The sequence below is a fragment of the Octopus bimaculoides genome, chromosome 1 (assembly GCF_046866305.1).
Source record: "Octopus bimaculoides isolate indiv1 chromosome 1, ASM4686630v1, whole genome shotgun sequence".
NCBI classification, from domain to species: Eukaryota; Metazoa; Mollusca; class Cephalopoda; order Octopoda; family Octopodidae; genus Octopus; species Octopus bimaculoides.
Genome location: NC_142928.1, coordinates 173,385,526 through 173,409,380, shown reverse-complemented (window position 1 = coordinate 173,409,380; position 23,855 = coordinate 173,385,526). Strand labels below are relative to the sequence as shown.

The 23,855-nt window shown below is 36.1% G+C and overlaps 1 long non-coding RNA gene across 1 annotated transcript in view; it reads right to left on the bottom strand.

Annotated features, from left to right (window-relative positions):
- The window catches only part of LOC149137859 (uncharacterized), a 135,868-nt gene extending 112,848 nt beyond the window's left edge, over nt 1-23,020 (bottom strand). Inside the window, exon 1 of the long non-coding RNA XR_016244015.1 lies at nt 22,833-23,020. This is a non-coding gene — a long non-coding RNA (uncharacterized LOC149137859). The remainder of the gene's footprint in view (nt 1-22,832) is intronic.
- Nucleotides 23,021-23,855: the final 835 nt, after the last annotated feature.

Genomic DNA, 23,855 nt, shown 5'->3' with positions numbered 1-23,855 from the left:
AGATTTACTGAAGGAACTTATACCTTGAAGTGCTGGAAAAACTAAGAAAGTAAACGAGACAAGTTTGTGCTGATCGGCTGAGGTAGCAACAAGAGCAGCAGCCTCAGTTTCGAGAGTACCACCAGTCACAGTTCCAGAAATGGTGGAGAAGGTCACTTCGTGCACAGTTTCCTAGCGTTAACAACCAGTCGAACTACTTCGTCTTGTGATAAAGAGAAATGTTGATGAAGTACAAATAATACAAAGATATTTCTCGGAACTGAAATAGAAGACGTAGGTTAACTCAAAAAGCATTAACACGTGTGTGATGGAAAACCGTAAATGTTTTGCATGTTGTATTTTCCGTTTAATTATATATTGTTTTTAATTTTGTGTGTTTTATAATTTTCATTTATTTATGGGTACTTATCTTTTATCGTTTTACTTGTTTCAAATCATTAAACTGCAGCCTCGATGAATTTTTTTGTCGAACGAATCGAGCCCAGTTCTTTTAATTATTAAGCCTGGCACTTATTGTATCGGCCTCTTCTGCTGAATCTCTAAGTTATGGGGACATAAATAAACCAACACTAGATGTCAGGTGGCGGTGGAGGACAAACACATATACAATGACACACACACACAGAACAGAACACACACACAATACACTCACTCACACACAAACACATACATATAGTCAGGCGGCGAGCTGGTAGAAACGTTAGCACGCCGGGTGAAATGCTTAGCGGTATTTCGTCTGTCTTTACGTTCTGAGTTCAAATTCCGCCGAGGTCGACTTTGCCTTTCATCCTACCAGGGTCGATAAATTAAGTACCAGTTACGCACTGGGGTCGATGTAATCGACTTAATCTTTTTGTCTGTTCTTGTTTGTCCCCTCTATGTTTAGCCCGTTGTGGGCAATAAAGAAATAACAAACATATACTATGGTTCTTCATTTTAAAAGCATAACATCCTCTCCTCGTCTTTATATAGCATTTTTTGTCCTACCAGTCGTTTTTCTATGTCCTCTATTTAAAGTTCATGCTATTTTTTGTAACTTTTAAGGTTTTGGCTACAAAAGAAAAGATATTATTATTGCTGTTGCTTTTGTTGCTGTTTTCGTTTCCAAACTACTCTGATCGTAAACATCGATGTTGAAATTCTTTACTTTGTAATTAAGACATTCTCAGAAGAAAATAGGTTTTGAAACTCTTAATGTCTCTTCTAATTAGGGTAATGACAACTACATTTTTCTGTCGTCTGCAGGCAGAGGAGAAATATTTTTGTTAAAAAATGTCAACAAACTTGACGTTTGAAGAGCGTTATTAACAACATCAACATCAACTATGACGACAACGAATGCAAACAACAGCAGTAACGCGTCTAGCAACAGTGACAATAATAACAATAGTAATACAACAAAACCGAAGGTAGAAAAGCAAAAGTTTCAACGCCGTAAACGAAGATAGAAGAGGAAGACACACACACCACCGTCAACCCCACTACCGCCACAACTCACAACATTAGCAGCGTGACATGCGAAGCTAGCTGGTAGTGATACCAAATACAGACGGTTCGCCAACGTATCTAGCGCGAGCATACACGTTTCGTTCACAAACGCCGGTCTGATTCATACACGAACCCATGATAAGGAAGCCTTGCTTTCAGAGAAGACATCAAAACATGTATTATAGCTCTGATGCAATTGCGCTGCCGGTAAAGGTGGAGCGAAAGCAGAGGAATTCTATTGTCAATCGTAGAACTAGTATAGTAGACACCATGGTATATGGGTCAACATGTATCCAATGTAGCAGTAGTTGGCGTTTAATCCATACAAACAGCGTAGTACACTGGGATGATCTTGGAAGATAATGAGAAGTCTATCAAAATCAAATCGACCAACCGCCAGACTTGTCGAAGGTTTGCATGTATTGCAAAGTTGCTCACTTTTGTGTCTCTTTATAGTCTTCGATCGAATTCCCCTGACAAAAGGAGATTCGATGAGAGTTGTGATGGAATGCAGGAGGCTCTGGTAGTACTCGTATTGTAGCACCAACACAAAGCTAACGCTACAACCGCTATCACCACCGTCGCAGGCGTCACCATAACCATTGCCTGAACCGCCATTTCACAACCACCATTGCCACCACTGTACGTTATACTGTTGAAAACGATTTGTTTCATATCTCCCAAAGTTTCTAAATTCTTATGACATAATAAATAAATGCCCCCTTTTAAAGCCTAGCCAGGCTCATGGGCCAAGTTTCAATGGCGTATGTGTTCCCCAGCTGGACGGGACGCCGGTCCATCGCAGCATTACTCATTTTTGTCAGTTGAGTGGACTGGAGCAACATGAAATGAAGTGCTTTGCTCAAGAACACAATGCGTCGCCCGGTCCAGGAATCGAAACCACAATCTTACGATCATGATGTTGACACCCTAACCACTAAGCCACGCGCCTCCACTCTTATAACGTAAACAACGTACTATTCTCGCCGGCACGAACAAAGCTCCTAAAGTGGATGGAATAAAATTCGGAGAGTTTCTTTGGTGTAATGGCAGAACGCTTGCTATATTACGGTTTTTAACCCAATATTCTACACGCTATTATTTACAGCCTTATCGACCTTAGGTTCCACCGTTAAAAACAGTTTATATGATACTAATAATAATCACTCTGAAAGTTCCTCTCATGTAGACGCACAGTGCTTAAAAGCATACATATATCGTAGCAGGCAAAATGGGTGCCGAAACTACCAGATCACGTGTTTAGAGCATACCATATGCTGAAAGGAAGGTGTTAGTCGATTGCCGCGACCCCATTGGTCAGATGGCACTTATTTCATTGACCTCACAAAAAAAAAGATGAGAAGCAAAATCGACCACGGTAGAATTTGAACTCAGTAAGTAAAGACGGGAGAACTGCCGTTCAGTATTCTGCCTGGAGTGCACACGATTCAGCTAAGCTTGCCGGTTTTCCGCGAATAGTAATAATAACAGCAATAACATGAATATAATGGAAAATGTGAATCAATATTCTATATGGTACTTCCATTTCATTTGCACTCTTTTACCATCTGTTGTATTAAGTACAAGTCGTTCGCAGTGTTTTACCATCTATTATATCAAACGAATCGAAGAAGACATTGGAACGAGAAAACAATAGACAAGTTAGTTTTAATATATTTCTTTGATTATATTATAAAATTTCTGAACAATTCAATTTATCTATGCTAACCCATGTGCATTTACATAATAGTGATTTTGTTATAACTATTTCGCTCACTATAAGGAAAGCCATACTTTGCTGAAGCACGCCCTTCGTTTATAATTGTGCTCCCTCTAGTACTTGCCGGATCAACGAAAATAGCATTAGTCATTAATTAATGTTGCTTTCAAATTTTGGCACAAGGCCAGCAATTTCGAGGGAAGGGTAAGTCAATTACATCGGCCCCAATGCTCAACTCTTACTTATTTTATCGACCACAAAAAGATGCAAGGCACAGTCGACCTAGGCCGAATTTGAACTCAGAAAGTAAAGACGAACGAAATGCCGCTACGTATTTTGCCCTTGTACTAACGATTCTTTTCTACTCTAGGTACAAGGCCAAAAAAATTTTGGGAGGGGGCCAGTCGCTTAGAGCGACCCCAGTACACAACTGGTACTTAATTTATTCACAGCGAAAGGATGAAAGGCAAAATCGAGCTCGGTGGAATTTGAACTCAGAACGTAAAGACAGGGGTAATACCGCTAAGCATTTCACCCGGCGTGCTAACGTTTCTTATTTATTTATTTATTGCCACAAGGGGCTAAACATAGATGGGATAAACAAGGACAGACAAAGGGATTAAGTCGATTAGAACGACCCCAGTGCGTAACTGGTACTTAATTTATCGACCCCGAGAGGATGAAAGGCAAAGTCGACCTCGGCGGAATTTGAACTCAGAACGTAACGGCAGACGAAATACCGGAAAGCATTTCGCCCGGCGTGCTAACGTCTCTGCCAGCTCGCCACTTTAGTCCTTAATTGATATTGATTTTAGTTTTCTCACTACATATTTATTACTAGTAAGCATCTTCCTTTTTAACATTCCATATATTATATATAAGACTTAGCTTATCTTTTCACTTCAGCCTTGGACATCTATAGAGTGCGTAGAAGTATAAATTAAACATATCAGTCACATAGCTTTATTCACGGTTATTTTCGATGCAAAAGTAAAAGTTCCATGCTAATGTATTTACTTACATTTATAGAATTTGGTTATAGCCACATCAATTTTGCAAATTACGAATTACAAATCGCAAATAACAACTGATGTTTAAATTTTCATACCCAATCAACTCACGACAATGAAGAAAAATAGATATACAATAGGAAATAGGATGAATAACTAAACTGATGCATATTGATTTGTTCATTGTTAGTAGGAAAATATCGTGCAACAAAAGCGTGTTCCACAACAATTGTTGTTTTCGATAGCCTACCAATAATCTGACTCGCAAGTACATTTGTTAATATCTGGGGGAAGATTACATGTATCTACGCTATTTGTTCGCATCCATAGAAAATTGCTTCATTACAAATATCTTTTGCTTGGATTCGCAGACACTGGTTGTTATTAAAGCGTTCTGTACTGGTCATCGTGAGAAAATATTATAGTTAGATGCGTGTTTATCAGAACTAATAATACACGACTAGCCCCACTCTCTCTCAATCTCTTACACTCTGTTTATTCTATTTTTCTATATAAATATAAGTGTGAATATATGTATATAAGTGTATGATAATACGTATTATGTGTATATATATATATATATCAATGCACACATAAATATGTATGTATGTATGTATGTATGTATGTATGTATGTATGTATGTATGTATGTATGTATATAACAATTATATATCAGCTGCATCGGAAATCTGCAATGGGTCCATAACTACCGTCTCGGCTCTAACCTTGGAGCCCTAGTAATCCGTTATAGCACTTACCTAGCGTACCAAATCGTTTAGATCACCTGTGAACTAAACCCCCATACTTTGTGTATATATATATATATATATATATATATGTGTGTGTGTGTGTGTGTGTGTGTGCGCGCTGGTGAGGCTGTGTGGTAAGACGTTTGTTTCCTAACCACAAGATTCCAGTTTCAGTTCCATTGCGTGCCAAGTGTTTTCTGCTTAATACTCAGTCTGACCAAACAAAGCTTTGTGAGTGGTTTTGGTAGATGGAAACTGAAAGAAGCACGTCGTGTGTGTGTGTGTGAGTGTGTGTGTATTTATGTTCATCCCCCACAAACGGTGTTGCTTTGTTTATATCTCCATAACTTAGCAGTTCGGCAAAGATGTCCCATAGAATAAGTACCAGGTTTAAAACAATAAATACGTACTGGAGTCGATTTGTTCGACTAAACCGCAGTTCCATGACTCAAACAAGGAAAAAAATATACACTCACACACACACACATCCATACATCATATGTGCATATGTATATGCGCGAGTGTGCGTGTGTTTTATTTGTTGGGCTGCAAAAATATCAAATCAATGCTTCAGCTCTTTTTTTATAACGCATTGATATAAGAACACAAATAAGATATGAGACAATAAGAAAGCGAGCAAAAATATGTGTAAAAAAAAAATAGGTAAAAAAAAAGCAACAGCGACTGATTAACTAATGATGAAATCAAGTTGGCTAGAACATTTAATGATGACATTATAGAAACGTAGAGAGTGAAAACAGCTGCTGGAAAATATAAAATTCAGATGTTCAAATGGATCACAAAGCCCGGCTTCGAAATGTAAATTCAAAATAAAATCTGTTTATCAGACGTTTAACTGGCAAGAGATCAAATTTCAGTGGGGTTTAGCGACATGTATTAAAAGATATCTTGTTGGATATGGTTAATCAGTTTATATTCGAAATACTTTGATTCTTATTTCTGTCTTCTTCAAAGATTAAAGATAGAATGTCCTTAGGCTGAGTATAAAAGAGAAGGAGAGGGAGAGAGGAAGAAGAAGAGAGAGAGAGAGAGGATACGAGAGAGATACAAAGAGTGAGGTGGGGGAAGTACGAGAGGAAAGAGGGGTATGAGAAAGAGAGAGGGTAGGGGAAGAAATGCAAAGGAGAGTTAGATGTGGAAATGAGAGATAAAGATAAGGACGTAATATTATTATTATTATTATTATAACTATTACATGCTATATTAGTAAGCGGAAATGGTGTGCTGAAGTTTGCTGACAACAGATCGTCTGAAATTTCAAACGTCTTTCATATGATTTTCGGAGAATACATGGTAGCACTTTTCTGCAGGTCGAGAACGCGAGTCTCAATTCCAATATTCTTCAGCCTCTTCGGTAAAAGTGTAGACGTTGTACCAACTGTTCTCATTATCACATATGAAATAATTGTCAATGTTACTTTTAAGGTGGTGCTTGTTTTGCATATGCCTGTTTGGGTTTGAATCTATAGAAATCTTTGTGTACAGACATATGCTATCATCTATTTTTTACTGTCTCTTCATCTCTCTAGCTAGATCCTAGTATTTCTCCAGCTGCTCAGTTTGTTTGCCATTCATACCATTATCATACGGTATTACAAAGTCTGATCTTACACTGTTTATTATTTTTCTGTCTTCTATAATCCAATCTAATCATTTTGCCTCAGTCTTTATGGAGAAATCCCATAAAATCCTATAATTATTATTCTCTATCATAGCTTCTGGCTAGCACTCACCATTTTTTGTTGCTTTGAATCCACTCATTTGGCTCACATCCCGATGCATTATTTTACCCATACAGTCATGCCTGCGCTTATACTTCTTTTGTGCTAGTTTATTGGCATTCACTTCAGAGATGGTTTGTAATTTCGTGACCTCTCCAACAGATTCTGCGTTTGCTCTTTGGCTGAATTTTATCAATCGTTGCCTTTATCAAATTCCTCCGAATGGCTTATTCCCGAGGGATTATAATTAGCGATTTTCTTCATTCAGTTTTTGTCCGTAAGTCACAACCAGCCTTCATTACTTCTAACATCTTCAGTTTCTTGAATGTATTGGCCATGTTGCTCCTTCTTCCAGCTGCTTGCTCTGTTATTCTTTCTGTTCTTGAATTATCTGACTGTTTCAGCAATTGTTTTAACATTTCTACCCGCCAACAATATATGTATGTATGTATGTATGTATGTAAATGTGCACTGACATATATATGCAGATAAGTATAAAAATGTGCTTATTCAAACATGCAAGTTCAACGATTGACGTTATACGCAAATGCTGGCATTATGTATATCTATGTATTAATACGAACACAAAATATACATGTATATGCATATAACAAACCCAAAATACAGACACACCATAGCTATGTACTTACCAAACTACATGCATACATAATTATCGACCTTCCTACCTACCTGCCTATCTACCTACTCAGCTGCATACCTGGGGGTATTTTGATTCATGCATGTATATGCTGTTTTAGCAGTTGGTTCATTTTATTCAATGGCAAAAGCAAATAAAAGGATCTCTTCGACATGCTACAAATAGCTGCCAAAGCTCAAACAAATCATACCCTGTCAAATTTAGAAAGGAAGAATAAATTGCACACACACACACACACACACACACACACACACACACACACAAACTCATATACATAAGAAATAATACATACATACATTTATGTTTATGTGATTATATTGTGCAATACATATATATATATAAATCATCATATGAATAGGGAATAGTAAGAATTATAATGGTGACCTGCATATTTATTCTAAATACGTAATACGTTCCCGTAGATTCGGACGTGAATATGGTAATCGCTGTTGTGCGCCATTGCAGGAACAACTAGTTCTTTCAGATGAATGTATGTTCATAACACTCGATTCGTTAGAGTATGCCATCAGATTAATTATATATACATATATACACACACACACACACACACACACACACACACACACACACACACACACACATATATATATATATATATATATATATATATATATATATATATATATATATATATATAAATATATATATATAGGGGAAGCACCTTGCGTCATAGCATCATAATACCTATAAAGCTATCAAAAGCTTATTTAATTCTATGTCTTTTGATTTATTATCAGTGTTGCTTAATATGCTTTGCTAAAATTGCTGTTTCTTTTCAGATATCATCAGAAAAATGGAATTAAAATTCATTAAAATGACAGATCTATATATTGACAGGATGATTATAATCCTGGCTATCACCTGATTAATACGCCATGAATGATCTTCGCTAGCGTAGTTTCCCATAAATGAAATGAAATCCGTAAGTCTTCGATTGATATTTAAAGGAAAACCATATAACTCCAAGTAACACATTATACATTACATAGATACACGTACACCAATATAGTGAAAGCTTTAAGTATTCGGTCTATTTACATATCATAAACACACCCAAATGAACTCATTTCAAGATATCCATTTGGTTGATCGTGCCTTCAAATCATGACATTTGAGGAAGTGAATAGACTATAGGATTATTATTACATACTAGCAGAAAGACCACCCCCGGGCGGTTTTCTACTAGTCAAACTCGGATTGTGTGTCTTTACATAACCATATCAAGAATAAACAAAAACAGAAATCATAATCCTCATAAAAATTCTAACAGTGGGTGTGTGTAGGTGTGTGTGAGAGAGAGGGAAAGAGAGATAGAAAGTGGAGAGAGCATTGCAAACAATGAATGAAATAAACATGAAATGAAAAAATCGTATTTATAAAAGCTCATTAAAAACTCGTACCGAATATTTAAATTAGTGAACTTGAAATATTCAATAATAAAAGGAAGTTCAGAAAGTAAATTTTCCTGAAAACTACAATTCATAAAAAAAACCTCACTTGCTTAGTAAATATTTCTTTCAGTAATTTATCGTAGTTGTAATATATCTCTAATTTAAACAAACTTTAGCGTGCTAGAAATAATAGCGATCACATAGTTATTATTGTAAGCCTTATAGCGTTCCAAACAACCATACCAACAAAATCACTTCTTAATTAAAAAAAAAAAAATTATACTGGTATATTAAAAATTTTCATTTTATCAAAAATAAACTTCAAAGTTCTACAGTTATTTTGTCTAATAGCATTCATTCAATGACTAATTTTTGACATTGCGTATATAGAATAAACTGTGGATTTTGGAAATAGCTAATTAAAACTTGAGATGAAAACATTGAAATGAATATATACTAGATTATCATTAAGGAATATAGAAGCGAGAGAGAGGGAGTGAGAGACTGTTGCAAATGAAAACAGAAAATTTCGTCTGCAACGAATTGATATTTTCGTACATAACATATAAATATGTACATCTTTTAGAACATTGCCATTGTATCAGATTTTGCTGGGAAATTTTTAAATGATCATAAGCATTTATTTACATGAAAGAAAATTACCGAAGAACTTTCATCTAATTCTTACAAAACTTTCTCTTAAAATTGTATTGAAACCATCTGTTTAACGGAATCTACTGAAGCAAGCCAGCACGTTCGCAGCATTACCACGGGCGATGGCGAGGTTAAGTCGATAAATCTACTCCGCAGTAAATGCAACGAATATGTAAATTTGTGAAAAACTTGTAATGCGAATATTCAATAAACTTCAGAAATCGTAATTACAGGAAATGTCTTGGAACATGAATTTCTAAAAAAAATTCCAGACGGTCAAGCCTTTAATAATTGCTTTCTTTTAGTAACTGTTACATACCTAATTAATAAGAAGATTTCTCCATTATGATATAGATTTCCATATATTATGGCATGTATTACATAACATTGCATGAGATACGGAATAAATGGTATCGTCCGTTTACGGAAACAAATGTAATGTAAATTTGACTTCGATCGTCATTTAAATTATATGTGTGTGTATATACATATACATACATACATACGTTCGTACGTACATATACATATATATATATATATATATATATATATATATATATATATATATATAGTCAATGCTTGGTGGAATCGTATTCTGCATACTATTAAATCTGCTACCAAGTCACAATAGAAGAATAGGATAACTTTATTTAGGGTCAAGCTGACAAGCCCGTTTGCGCTGATTGTAATTTTCGGTATGTGTACTTGAGCTGCAGTTCCAGGAATTTCATTGCAGACTTCTGACTACAAGAGGCTTTTGTTGAGGGAGAAATTTCCTTTATCTTATTTGTATTGTGATGATTTCCCCGAACAACAGTTTTCTTTGTATTCGTCTTTCTGTATTTATTTCTCTATAAAGAAACGCATATGCACATACATACATACACCTATGCACTCATTCACACAGCCTACACACGCGTGCACACATAGTACGTATGCGCACACGCACATATGCATACTCACATATATCAAGGACGTTCATCCTGTGCAGTTAATATAAGCAGTGCATATCCAGATGAAAATTATGAATATTAATTATTAACTATGAAAAGCAAATGGCTTTCAGTTCATTATAAAAATGCTATTTCAAAGTCTGGAATTCAATGAACAATTCAGTAAAAGGCTAAATCTCATGATGTTAGACTAGTAAAATTTCCACTTGTGTTTCAAACACATTACATACATGAACAAAAGGTTGCTGTATTGTAGCATTGCTAGAGCATTGGAAAAAAATCTTACGCAATTTCTTTCGGCCTTTGATGTTTGAGTTCAAATCTCAACGTAGTACATTTCCCGTTTTTTCTAATTTCCGGACCGATAAATATAGTAGCGATCAAGTACTGGGATCAATTTAACCGACTAAATATCTCCCATAATATTTTACGCTTTGCACCAATATTAGAAGCAGTTAGATATACTAATATGTGGTGATGAAATCAAAAGATTTGAGGGCGGTGGTCTAGTAGAATCGTTAACTCGCCCGCCAAAATATTTAGCGGCATTTTTCCGGTTTTACATTCTGAGTTCAAATTCCGCCAAGGTCGATTTTACCTTCCATCCTTTCGGAGTAGATAAAATGAGTACCAGTCGAACACTGGGACCAATGTGTTACTCCTCCTTCTCACCTCAAAAATTGCTGGGCTTGAGCCAAAAGTTAGAAAGGATATTAAAAGATATGCGTAAATTCAAAATGCATGAAAGGGCCGAATGATTTCTCGCTCTCTCTCTTTTTTTCTCTCTCTGCAGCTGTGTGTGTGTGTGTGTGTGTGAAACAGAGAGAAAGGAACGAAAGAGAGAAAGAGAAGCGGAAATGGGATGGAGAGGAGACAAAGAGAGTGAGAGAGAGAGGGAGAGAGACTGAGACAGAGAAAAAGAGAGGGTAAATATCTTTGTTGTCAAATGTTCGTATGTACTACTTTATAGTAATAAAGTCTTTTATTGACAATCTACATTTCTAATGCTCCCAGCTTACCTTAAGTATTAGGCTGTAATCTGACATTGCCTGATATATATATACAGGGTGCGTAAGCTATTTGAGGATAGATTTATGCTTATAAAAAAGACAGATATATAACAGATAATAACTTTATTTATCAAAAAATGCTATGAGGATAAAAATAAACCTTCTTTTCTATAATGTTATTTAATAAAGCCCCCTTCAGTTTCAACAACTGCTTCTATATGAGATCTAAATCATCTACATACTCGAATCAAGTGGTCCTGGTTCATTTTGGACATTACTCTGACTACGACAGCTTTCATAGAATCTTTGGCGTTATGGGTGTGTTCATTGACCTCTCTCTCAACAACGCTTCACATGTAATAGTCCAATGGATTGAGATCTGGGGAACTAGGAGGCCAAATATTAGTGGCTATGTGATCATGAAAAATTTCAGCCATCCATTCCTGTATTACTAGAGCCATGTGTAATAGTGCAGAGTCTTACTGAAACACATATAGCCTTCCATTGCATACACTGTCTATCCAGGGCTTAACAATTATTTCCAGGACCTCAGTGTAGGTGGCAGAGTTAACTCTAAGGCCTTGTGGAAAGAAGTAAGGAAGCATCACATATCCTTGATTGCTGACGACCCCTAAAACCATGACACTTGCAGGACATTTTGTATGCATAACGCTTGGAACTTCAGAAGGGCCTGCACATAACCATTTATCATTTCTTCTTTTAACTTTTCTGGTTTGAGAAAAACCAAATCAAATCTTCTATTGGATTTTTCAGTTTGTTTAAGAACCTTTTAGATCTGATGTGGTGATTTTCTTTTGCTTTTTCGGACAAACTGACATTTCCGTATTATATAAGACTTATATCTGCTGTCTCCGTGGACAACATTTCTGACTGTTCCTTCTGACGCATGGAGATCTTTTGCAAGTGACCTCATGGACTTTCTGGGATTGTAATCAATGGTCTGTTGAACTTGCTGGATAAATTCAGGTGTTCTGATGGTTTCAGAGAGCGTTTGGAGTGCTTTTTATGCTTTGATACGGGTGATACGTTTTCATCTTCTCATCTTCAGTCTCTAGTTCCTTACAAATTTTGCAGACGAAAGATCTGGCAGCTTTTAAAAATCGAGATATTTCTAAATCGCTATGCTCAGCCTTTATAACCACAATAACAGCATGCTTCTTCATTTCATGAGTAAGCTGAGTGTCTGCCATTATTACTTTCTGAAACAAAAATTATACAGAGTTAGTAAAAAGTGCAGCAATGACCCCCCAAAAGTATGTCCTCAAATACCTTACGCACCATGCACATATACACACATGAACACACACATACACGTACACACATACACACATGCACACACACGCGCGCACACACATACGCATATACATCATATATGTGTGTGTATGTGCGAGTGTGTGCGCGTCTACCTGTGTGTATGTGGGTGAATGTGTACGAAGGAAGGTAGGGAGAGAGCGAGCGAGAGAGAAAGAGAGAGAGAAAGAGAGAGAGAGAGAGAGAGAGAGAGAGAGAGAGAGAGAGAGAGAGAGAGAGAGAGAGAGAGAGAGTGTGTGAAAGAGGATAGCGTGAGTGGCATATTGATCAGGTTCCTATCTGGTTTATTGGCGATGTATTTTCAAAGCAGTGTCTTGTTGCGAAATAATTTACGATTTACCAGTTAAACTTAAGATTGAGACTAAAGTTTTGGAATCAAAGATGGTTTTCCGCCTAGAAACGTTCATGTAGATACCGAAATCCTTGGATACACTTACATTGTGTTTTGCTTGCTTCTCAATGACTGCTTTATACACAATACATTTCAAATTGGCCTTTAACAGATAAACATCGAAACATCAATCAACAGCATGATGTATCGATGTTCCTTGAATCATACAGGGTTACATGAACAAATAATGCTCATGGCGACACATAATATGAGTGGGAGAGATTGAGAGGTAGATAGATAGATAGACAGATAGACAGACAGACAGACAGATAGATAGATAGATAGATAGATAGATAGACAGATAGATAGATAGATAGATAGATAGATAGATAGATAGAAAGTGAGAGAGAATAGAGAGCGAGAGTGAATGGGAGAAATTTAGTTTGATAACAAGAGGGAATGAATACATGATAGAAGGATTCTTATGAGTAATGAGGATAAGAGAATGTTGAGACAAAACGTATGTATGTATGTATATATGTATGTATGTATGCATGTGTGCATGTATGTATGCATGTATGTATGTATTTATGCATGTGTCTATGTATGTATGTATGTATGTATGTATGCAAGTATGTATGCATAATATATGGGGAAATTTGATATATTTGATATTTCTTGTGGAAATGAATATTAAAACATCTCATATATTTATCAATTCGACCTAGTTCTTGCTATTGTACAACTAAAGTGAATTACTTCCCGGGGGAACTGAAACTATAATATCAGCAATGAATAAACAGATAAGCATATACGTATGCGCGGATACAGATATAAACATAATACTCTCACAAGCACACACACATGCACGCGCGCCCACACACACATGCACGCGCGCCCACACACACACACACACACACGCACACACTCGCGCGCGCGCACACATTGTATGTACGTGTGCGAGCGTGCATGTGTATGTATGCGCGTGCGTGGGCGTGCCTGTCTATACATATTTACTTATGTTTATTTATGTATGTATTTCTGAGTAAGTTTGCGTCATTTATTTGAACAAGTCAGCCGCTGTGTATGTGTGTGTGTGTGTGTGTGTGTATGTGTGTGTATGTGTGTGTGCGCATGTTTGTGTGTGTGTATGTGTGTGTGTGTGTGTGTGTGTATGTGTGTGTGTGTCCGTGTATCCCTCCATACACACACGAACGCACACATATGTATATGTTTATTTGGGGGAGTATGTATGTATGCATGTATATATTCATGTTGGTATGAATGGCTGTATGCATGCTTGTATATATATATATATATATATATATATATATATATATATATATATATATATATATATATATATATATATTTATATATATATTTATACATATGTAAGTCCCTTTGCATGTCTCTAAATCAGCATCTGTCTTGTCTCTGAAGACGATGATAGCGATATGTTAGCAATATGCAAACGCCATGGGGCTCTCATTTCTGTTGCTACAAACATCTTTGATGGTGGTTCAGCAGGCACCACTGTGATGCTACAGCGATGACGTTGCTCTTACTTTTTCTTCTTTCTCCCTTTTTTTTTGTCTGTTTGTTTAAGTTAATGTAGCTGACTAGTTGTTTATACTGCTTCTGTTATTTTCGCTCATAAAACTTACATATCTACCTATCAGTAACTTTAGTTCCTCAATTCATCTGACCTTTTCTAGGTGTATCCTCTATACGGTTGCTCAATCCCTGGTCAAACATGCTTGAACAAAAAACTCTGACTGATTTATTCCAATTTTGATCAACCTATCTTTTGTCAAACATTGTTTGGTTGTTGGCACTCCGTCGCTTACGATGTCGAGGGTTCCAGTTGATCCGATCAACGGAACAGCCTGCTCGCGAAATTAACGTGCAAGTGGCTGAGCACTCCACAGACACGTGTACTCTTAACGTAGTTCTCGGGGGAGATTCAGCGTGACACAGTGTGACAAGGCTGACCCTTTGAATTACAGGCACAACAGAAACAGGAAGTAAGAGTGAGAGAAAGTTGTGGTGAAAGAGTACAGCAGGGTTCGCCACCATCCCCTGCCGGAGCCTCGTGGAGCTTTTAGGTGTTTTCGCTCAATAAACACTCACAACGCCTGGTCTGGGAATCGAAACCGCAATCCTATGACCGCAAGTCCGCTGCCCTAACCACTGGGCCGTTGCGCCTCCGCTGTCAAACAGTGTATATGCCAGACAGCATTCTCTAATGTGTTCATTTACTAAAGGTGGTTGCAGAGGTTTGAAGACAATTTGACTGATATTTCTAGCATTTCGAGAAGCTACATTGGCTAGATTGATATTGGTGATGCCTTCAGTTTCTTGAAATTCTGCAACAAATGGTCGATTCATGTGGATCCGAAGGAAGTCTTCTCAGTTAAGGAAGACACTCAATCGTTCGACTGTCTGTGTAATGCCCGAGGTCTCTGCAGTCAAGGAAGAATGTTGCGACAGAACGGCATTTACATAACCTAGGTAAAATATGTCGTGTTAATGCATGCTTAGGTATTCTTTATATCAATAACTTGCATTTTAATCATGTCTTGCTCTCTCTCTCTCTCTCTCTTTCTCTCTCTCTCTCTCTCTCTCTCTCTCTCTCGTGATATCCGTTGATGAGTCTTTTTTTTTTACATTAATATGGTAGGGTTGCTACTCATTTACTCTTGGTGATCATGTCGTTCCCCCAGCAACATTTGTAGTATTTTGCCCATATGATATATCTGTGCGTGTGTGTATGTGCTTGTATGCACTTCTTAAATGCGAGGAATCCCATGCTGTGACCTTTATCTAACTTCTAATGTTTAACACGGAAGTCATAAAATAAAATTCTGCATTCCTATGAAGATTGCATTCTGTTTTATAACGACAGAAAATGTAATCTTTCTGGCTGCTCACTAACCAACATGAATTTCAAGTTTATTCACAGCTATTTCAATCTCTATTGGCCTCTAACTAAAAGAAGGAATGCAATTATATCTTCCTTATGAAATAATGTTTGATGTAGATTGGAATTATTTTCATAGACTATTTGGGATTTGACATATGAAAATAGGCTGTCCACAGGATTATATTACAGAGACTCAACATATAAATGTAAGGAACTAAACTTTGTGTCTAATGAAACCAAGACGGGTTGTAACGATTGAACAGTCTGCTATTCTGAAATACACATACGTCATCTCTTACTTCCATGGCTTGATATTTTTCATTTCTTTCTTGATTGCAAAGATAGGCGTATGTGTGTGTAAGTATATATGTATATATACGTGTCTATGCATTGTGTATGTGTATATATGTATTTGTGTACACACACACTCACACATATGCATGTTAGTAGTACCATCGAACGAAAGAGCACTCAGTATCATTAAGTAGGGTAATAATTTAATTGCTTGGCTGTAAACGTGAAAATTACGATTAAGAACATAGAACAAGAGTTTGGCTAAGGTCAGCTTATTAAATTAATTAATACTCTACTTTATGGCAATGAGTAATTTTCCTTTCGCTTGTTGATATTATTACTGTGGTTACTGTTGTTGTTGTTGTTGTTATTATTCAGTAGTCTTATTTTTAATAAAATGCTTTCACTGCGCTATCGAGCACAGCTCTGTGTGCCTTGGGTATGCGCTGTAGTTTGTCATTATTATTATTATATATATATATATATATAATCCAAGAAAGTTAGGGGTTGTGAATCCACTAGATGTCCTTTTTAATTACTGATATGACATAATATGTCACATGTGTTTGTATATTGTTTTTATTGTCCTCTTAGTTGAAAAATAAACCGGTAAATGGACATAATGCAATGTCTGCAAGTTGATACCACATATTCCCCTCCATTTTCTTATTGCTATATGTATATATATATATATATATATATATATATATATATATATATATATATATATATATATATATATATATATATAATAAATATGTGCTTTGAGTGGAAGCAAGTATTCAGAGCAGATATTTTATGTGTGATTGGCATACGAAAGAACTGACAACAGCTGTACTCTCGATTTAGAGGTTAGACGTAATTGTTTCGGCGCAAGAGTAAACGAATTTCCACTTCATTTTCGGTATATATATATGGGATCTGAGAGATGAAGAAATTGCAGATCCTTCAATAAAGCAAGATATTGTCGCAAAAGGATAACCTGTATTGCTGATGCACATTACCTCATCCGCGACTTAATTTTCCGAGATTGATTTAATTTCTCGTAAGTATAGAAAGCTCTCATTTTAATGCTTGTAATAACGCGAAATCAATATAAGGCCTGGGATGATATCTGTTAACCTTACTTTTTTTCCGTGTGTTTTAAAATTCTAATATGGCGACCTGAAAAATTGTGTGATCCCAATACCAAAACTGCAATATAAACATATCGTAAAATCTGCATCGTTTCTATTCCTTTTGCCTGTACATTTTTATTTCTTTTATTTCTCTTTGATAAACGATATAAACCGAAACACTACATACCTTTCTATTCCTTGTATTTGACGTAATAATTTTCGTTGTACACATTTATTGCCTTTGTACATATTCTTGGCTTTTTTTCGTGTCATATTTCCACACATTTCCTCACATTTAACTTGTATAAATCCTTATATCATTCATTTCTTTTACCTCCTCCTTACTTCCGCAGTTTACTTGGGGGCTTTTTTAATTTCTCTCTCTCTTTCTCTTTCTCCGACTGTCTGTCTGTCTATCTATCTATCTATCTATCTATCTATCTATCTATCTATCTATCTATCTATCTATTTATCTATCTATCTATCTATCTATCTATCTATCTATCTATCTATCTATCTATCTATCTATCTATCTATCTATCTATCTATCTACCAGTCTATCGATATGTGTGTGTATTTGTGTATGCATATGTGTATGCGTGTCTGTGTATGTCAATCTGTGTGTTTCCACGTGTGGATGTCTTGTGTTCGTATATATGTATCTTTTCGACCTGATGTATATTTGTTTCCCATTATTATCAATAAATTGACTATAATTAGCAATTAAATCACATTAACCATTATTTAATCTATATCTTCAATGATTTTCTTACACCCCATTTAGAACTGATCGATATTTTGCAATTTTTCTATAAAAGTTATCTCCCGAAATTGCTTTTGCTTATGGATATTCAGTTAGATTAGTGTTCGAAGACTTCCAGATTAACAACTGTCTTCGCTCATGTTTTGATGTTTTCGTTTGCTCCTTTTACACTTAAACGATGCTAAGCAAGCAAAAAATTGAATGGAGAGAGCTTCTACGTGGTCGGTCGAGCTGTTAGAAACCACTATAAGAAAAGGTATATCGGAGAATATATGCAGAAAAGGAAAGGATCATTGCGGATGGAACACATTAGATCATAGCCCTATTGCGTAATGTCATCATTGATTTCTGCAATACTGGACCGGAGCTTGATAATAGCAAGAAGAAAAAGGAAGAGGAAGAGAAGAAGAAGAAGAAGAAGAAGAAGAAGAAGAAGAAGAAGAAGAAGAAGAAGAAGAAGAAGAAGAAGAACAAGAACAACAACAACAACAACAACAACAACGATGATGACGACGAAACATCCATTTGTTAAAGAGATGCAGTTCTCCTTCATCATTGCTATTTAATGAACGATAGTATCGCAATATCTTACGTGAACAGAACGTAACAAGTAGTATGTAAAAAAGCTTGTGTGTGTGGCGAGCTGGCAGAATCGTTAGCAAGCCGGGTAAAATGCTTAGCTGCATTTCGTCCGTCTTTTTGTTCTGTGTTCAAACTCCGCCGAGATCGACTTCGCCGTTTATCCCTTTCAGGGTGGTGTTGAGCACGGGGTCGATGTAATCGATTTGTCCCTTCACCCAAATTGCCGGCCTTGTGCCAAAATTTGAAGCATAACTAAAAAGGCTTGTCAGTCCACTTCATAGTCCCAGCGGACAAAGTGAAAAAGGCGTTTCGTTGGAGGATGATAAGGGACATTCACTGGAACAGCCACGGGGCTCAAAATAAATAGCATTGTAATTTTTTTGCGCTTGATATCACATTGCGGTGTGTGAGGTTATAAAAAGTGAATATCAGAAACATGAGAGCATTAGATAAATACCGTCTTTTTTTAAAACTCTGCATTCTGAGTTTAAATCGCGATGAAGTCACCTTCGCGTTTTCTTCTTTCGGGAACAATGAATAAAGCACAAGCCTAAGCCAGTGAATTATCAAAGTGAACAGAGCACCAGAAGTAATAACTTATGATTGCTGTTCTGGATCTTTTCGGTATGAGTTCAAATTTCACCTGGGGATTTAAATCTCACCGATTGCCATCTCGTTGACTCTCCCGCACTTACTAAAGGTGTCATGAGATCTGCATCTATCAGTTATGGGACAGCTCCTTGCCCCCCCATCGTCTCGATGTTGTGCCATGGAACTTTGAAGGCCAAGCAATGCGGTATCAAATTTGTAACCCTTTCTTCTTGTTCATTAGAAAATGTGTGTCACATAGCTAGCTAGAGGCGATGGCCTCTTGGAGCTAATCAACGGCAGCATTCGTGCTATTTTTTGGACTGCCATGTTGGCTTGGCGATAACTATTCATATATATATATATATATATATATATATATATATATATATATATATATATGATGCACTCTCCCGTCGTTAGACGTATGAGAGTTCGACAGTTTCTTACTGAACAACCACAGAGATGGTTTGTTTATAGTGATCAACAATTTGTATAGACAAATTTCACTCCCTCCATCAAATGGACATTATCTATACGGGTGCAACGGAGTGCCACGTGTTAGATGCAGAAGTGATCGTAGAGTAACGTGAAATAGAGTGCTTTGTTCAAGATCACAACGCAGCACCCGGTCTGGGAATCGAACCCACGATCTCGCAATCGTGAATGCACCTTCATCATGTTGAACCGTTAATCCCTACACCTAATTTTCTCTCTCCGTTATTTTCATTCCCTCTTCTTTTTTCCCCCTCTCAATCCTTACTGTCGAAGAGAGTAGACTCGAAACGTCAAAAACGTTTCCATTTTTCCAGAGCGTCAAACTAATACACATGCTTGTTGCTCCTTCACCTGTCTCCGTCCTTTGTTTTCTATGAATTAGAACTATATATATAACGCGTCGAGCTGGCAGAATCATCAGCATTTCTGAGTTCAAATTCTGCCGAGGTCGTTTTTATGTCATTCTTTCCGGGTCGATAAAGAGTTGAATACTGCGTACGACGTAATAAACTCCCCACCCGTTACTTCCGCTAAAATTCCTGGCCTTGTGCTAAGATTTGAATCCAGAATGTTCACACAAATACACATACACATAAACATAAACACACACACACACACACACACGCACACACATAGATATACGATCGCGCGCGCACACGCACACACACACACACACACACGCACACACACACGCACACACATAGATATACGATCGCGCGCGCACACGCACACACACACACACACATTGCTTGATTAATCGTTTCACTCTTGTTTTATGATAACTTTCAAGCAAAGACTTGTCTATTGTAGTAATAGTAACATCACCTCTTTGTCTCAAATTACAAGTATGTGAAGATCATAAACACGAAAGCATAAATATACGGGTATAAAACATACAAACATTAATTAAATGCTAAAAAAAATACAATAGGATATGGCGTATATAAAGTTAAGTTGATCAGTGTTCTTGATAGTTAAACAAATACATTATGGCCACAACATAAACTTGAAACCAACACTCTATAATGAACACAAGGTTTTTTTAGAGCTATATCTAATTTCACTGAAGTAAAATAACACAGGCGTAAACTGTCGGAAAAAAAAAATGAACTATTGAGTTACATTCTTTTTCTTGTGAAGAGCGTAGATTCATTTGAAAAATATAATAAAAATGTCTCTATTAGTATATCATTAGTACGTGCATATGTGTGTATGTATTTGTGTGCGTGGGTGTATGTATGTATCAACATATTTTCAATAACATGTACATACAAAAATCTTAGCCGTCACTCACAAGAGAGTATAACTGTGTAGTTTGTACGACGCTTTCGCTAATTGTGGCATGAGATTTGATGGAAATTTGGCAGCTACTCCTTACAAGTGGTGCAGACATATTGAAGCACCCTTATTGTCTTAGCCTTTGTTCGTTGTTTTATTTGATAACATAATGTGGTTTGTTTTTGTAGAAGCTAAGTTAACCTCTCTCTTATTCTCTCACATTCACTCTGTCTTTTTACTTTCTCATTCTGTTGCCCACTCACCTTTAATGTTCATGCTTTGACCTGCAGTTCTACATTCTTCTAAATTTCATTTTTAAAGTTTATTTTCTTTACATTTATAACACAATTATTTGCATTGTTAACAGTTTGAAGATTTTCTTTCTTTTACTTAAATTTCTTCTCGTGATACTCTATAAACCCCAAGTGCAGTCATTGAAAGTGCCTCTTAGTTGAGAAAAGGGTGTATTAATTTGCATATTGTTGTTAGATGGTACTTCTAGCCTCCCTACTTCTACAAAGAATATCAATAAATGGTAATAAAACGTACATACATACATACATACATACCAACTTATTCTTCGTAACTCCAACTCTTGACGCTGATATGACCGATTACCGATTGAATGTGTGAAGTGTGAATGCGGAAGCTCAAATTGCAGCAAATTTGAAATCATTTTTAATTGAACTTTTGTTAACAATGCGACCTTGTAAAACAAATATGGGAGAGACTTTTGGCAGGAAACCAGAATTTAGAGGTGGGTAATATTGCAGAAAGTGGATGTATGATTATAACCTTTTCTAGTTTCAAAGTTGTTGCAGTGGCAAAGAAAAGACACTAAATACTTTAGTGAATGCTTTCTGTGTTTCCGTGTTCTTTTTACCTTAACTATTGCCCCTGGAGGTTCTTTGTAGATATGGGAATTGGTTGTTTCAGATGAGTCAAGGAGGAATACATTTGCTCTCAAGGTATTCGGTATATAAGTAGTCGAACATCGACTTGTTAGCTGCTTTGAAGTACCATAAGGTACGTTATTGGGGTGTGTGCAGTTTCAGGTTGTAGGTATATTACCATGATTAGACAGAGAAAAGACGCCTTGATGGTGGTCGGCTAACGCCTGCTTATGGTGGCAATAAACAGATTAAAACTATTAGTGTCGATGTCGATGTGACTGTCAGAGAAAAGCAGGTGATTGGCTTTTAATTGGTGCACGTTGTGGGGTAACGAACCATACAATATGGGAATAGTAATAGAGTGAAAAGTAACGGGATTTGTGTACATTGAAGTTAGTAAGGATGATGATTTCAGAGAGATGTGCTTGTAGGATGAGATACCTGTTTGCAACACAAGATGTGAGATACTCTAATGCCTAGCGACAATTGCAGGAATTTGGATAGCTGTAAAACTACAAATGAACGTAGCAGAATAGGGTACAACAAATTTGAGTCAAAATAAATAGAAAAATAAAATATATTAAATGGCTAAATGATAAAATACAAACAAAATATAATAGCTTAGAATATGCATGTACATATATATACACATGTACCGTACACATATATATAAAGGTAAATAATATTTATGCCTATTAGCACAAAACACATAATTACATCTATATACATTTAAGCACATGCATACACACACACACATATTTACATTTGGAATGTTTGTACTTGCATTAACTATAGGCACCTGCATAATATTGCATCGTGAATGAAAGCACATACCATTGTTCATCTAAATACCTGCATATTCTCTTCTTGTCTGTCTTACATAATCTTCTTCAGTGTTTCAGTTTTTTTCTTTTCTTTTTTTTTAACACTTCACACTCCGTCCGCCATCTTTCTGCATGCCACTTTGTGAATAGTTGTATCTGACTGTGTGAACACACACACACACACACACACACACACACACACACACACACGCATGTATTCATACGTATATATAAATGTGTATGCGTTTTCATATGTATGTGTATATATATATATATATTCACACTCACACATATATACTCACTTATGCATATATATACGAACATGTGTAAATGCATACATTATATATACATACATATATATATATATATATATATATATATATATATATATATATATATATATATATATATATATATATATATATATATATATATATATATATATATATATACACACATATATATATATATCTATATACAGACACACACACATAGATGCATTCCATAATGTACATAAATATATAGACATTTCTATCCCTCCCTCCCTCCCTCCTATCTATCTATCTATCTATCTATCTATCTATCTATCTATCTATCTATCGAGCTAGCTATCTACCTACCTACTGTCTGCCTCCTTCACTATATATATATACATACATACATACATACATATATATATATATATATATATATATATATATATATATGGATGGAAGGGTGGAAGGGTGGGTATAGGTGAATAGTTGAAGGCATGAGTAAATGATTAAAATATTTAAGACAGAATCTTAAAATCTTAAAGTGTCAGATTGGAGCCTACTGCATGACATCTTGAGCAAGTCGTTCCTCTACCATAGCCTCGAATTGACCTAATCCTTGTGAGACAAGTTGTGTAGATGGAAACTGTATGGATGCCTCTTGAATGGATTATATTTTTAATTCAAAGGATACAGAGTAATAAGATTCAGCCGTATTGCTGTGTGTCACGTCGACTCCTCTTGAGAATTACGTTAAGGAAACACTTGTCTGGAATACA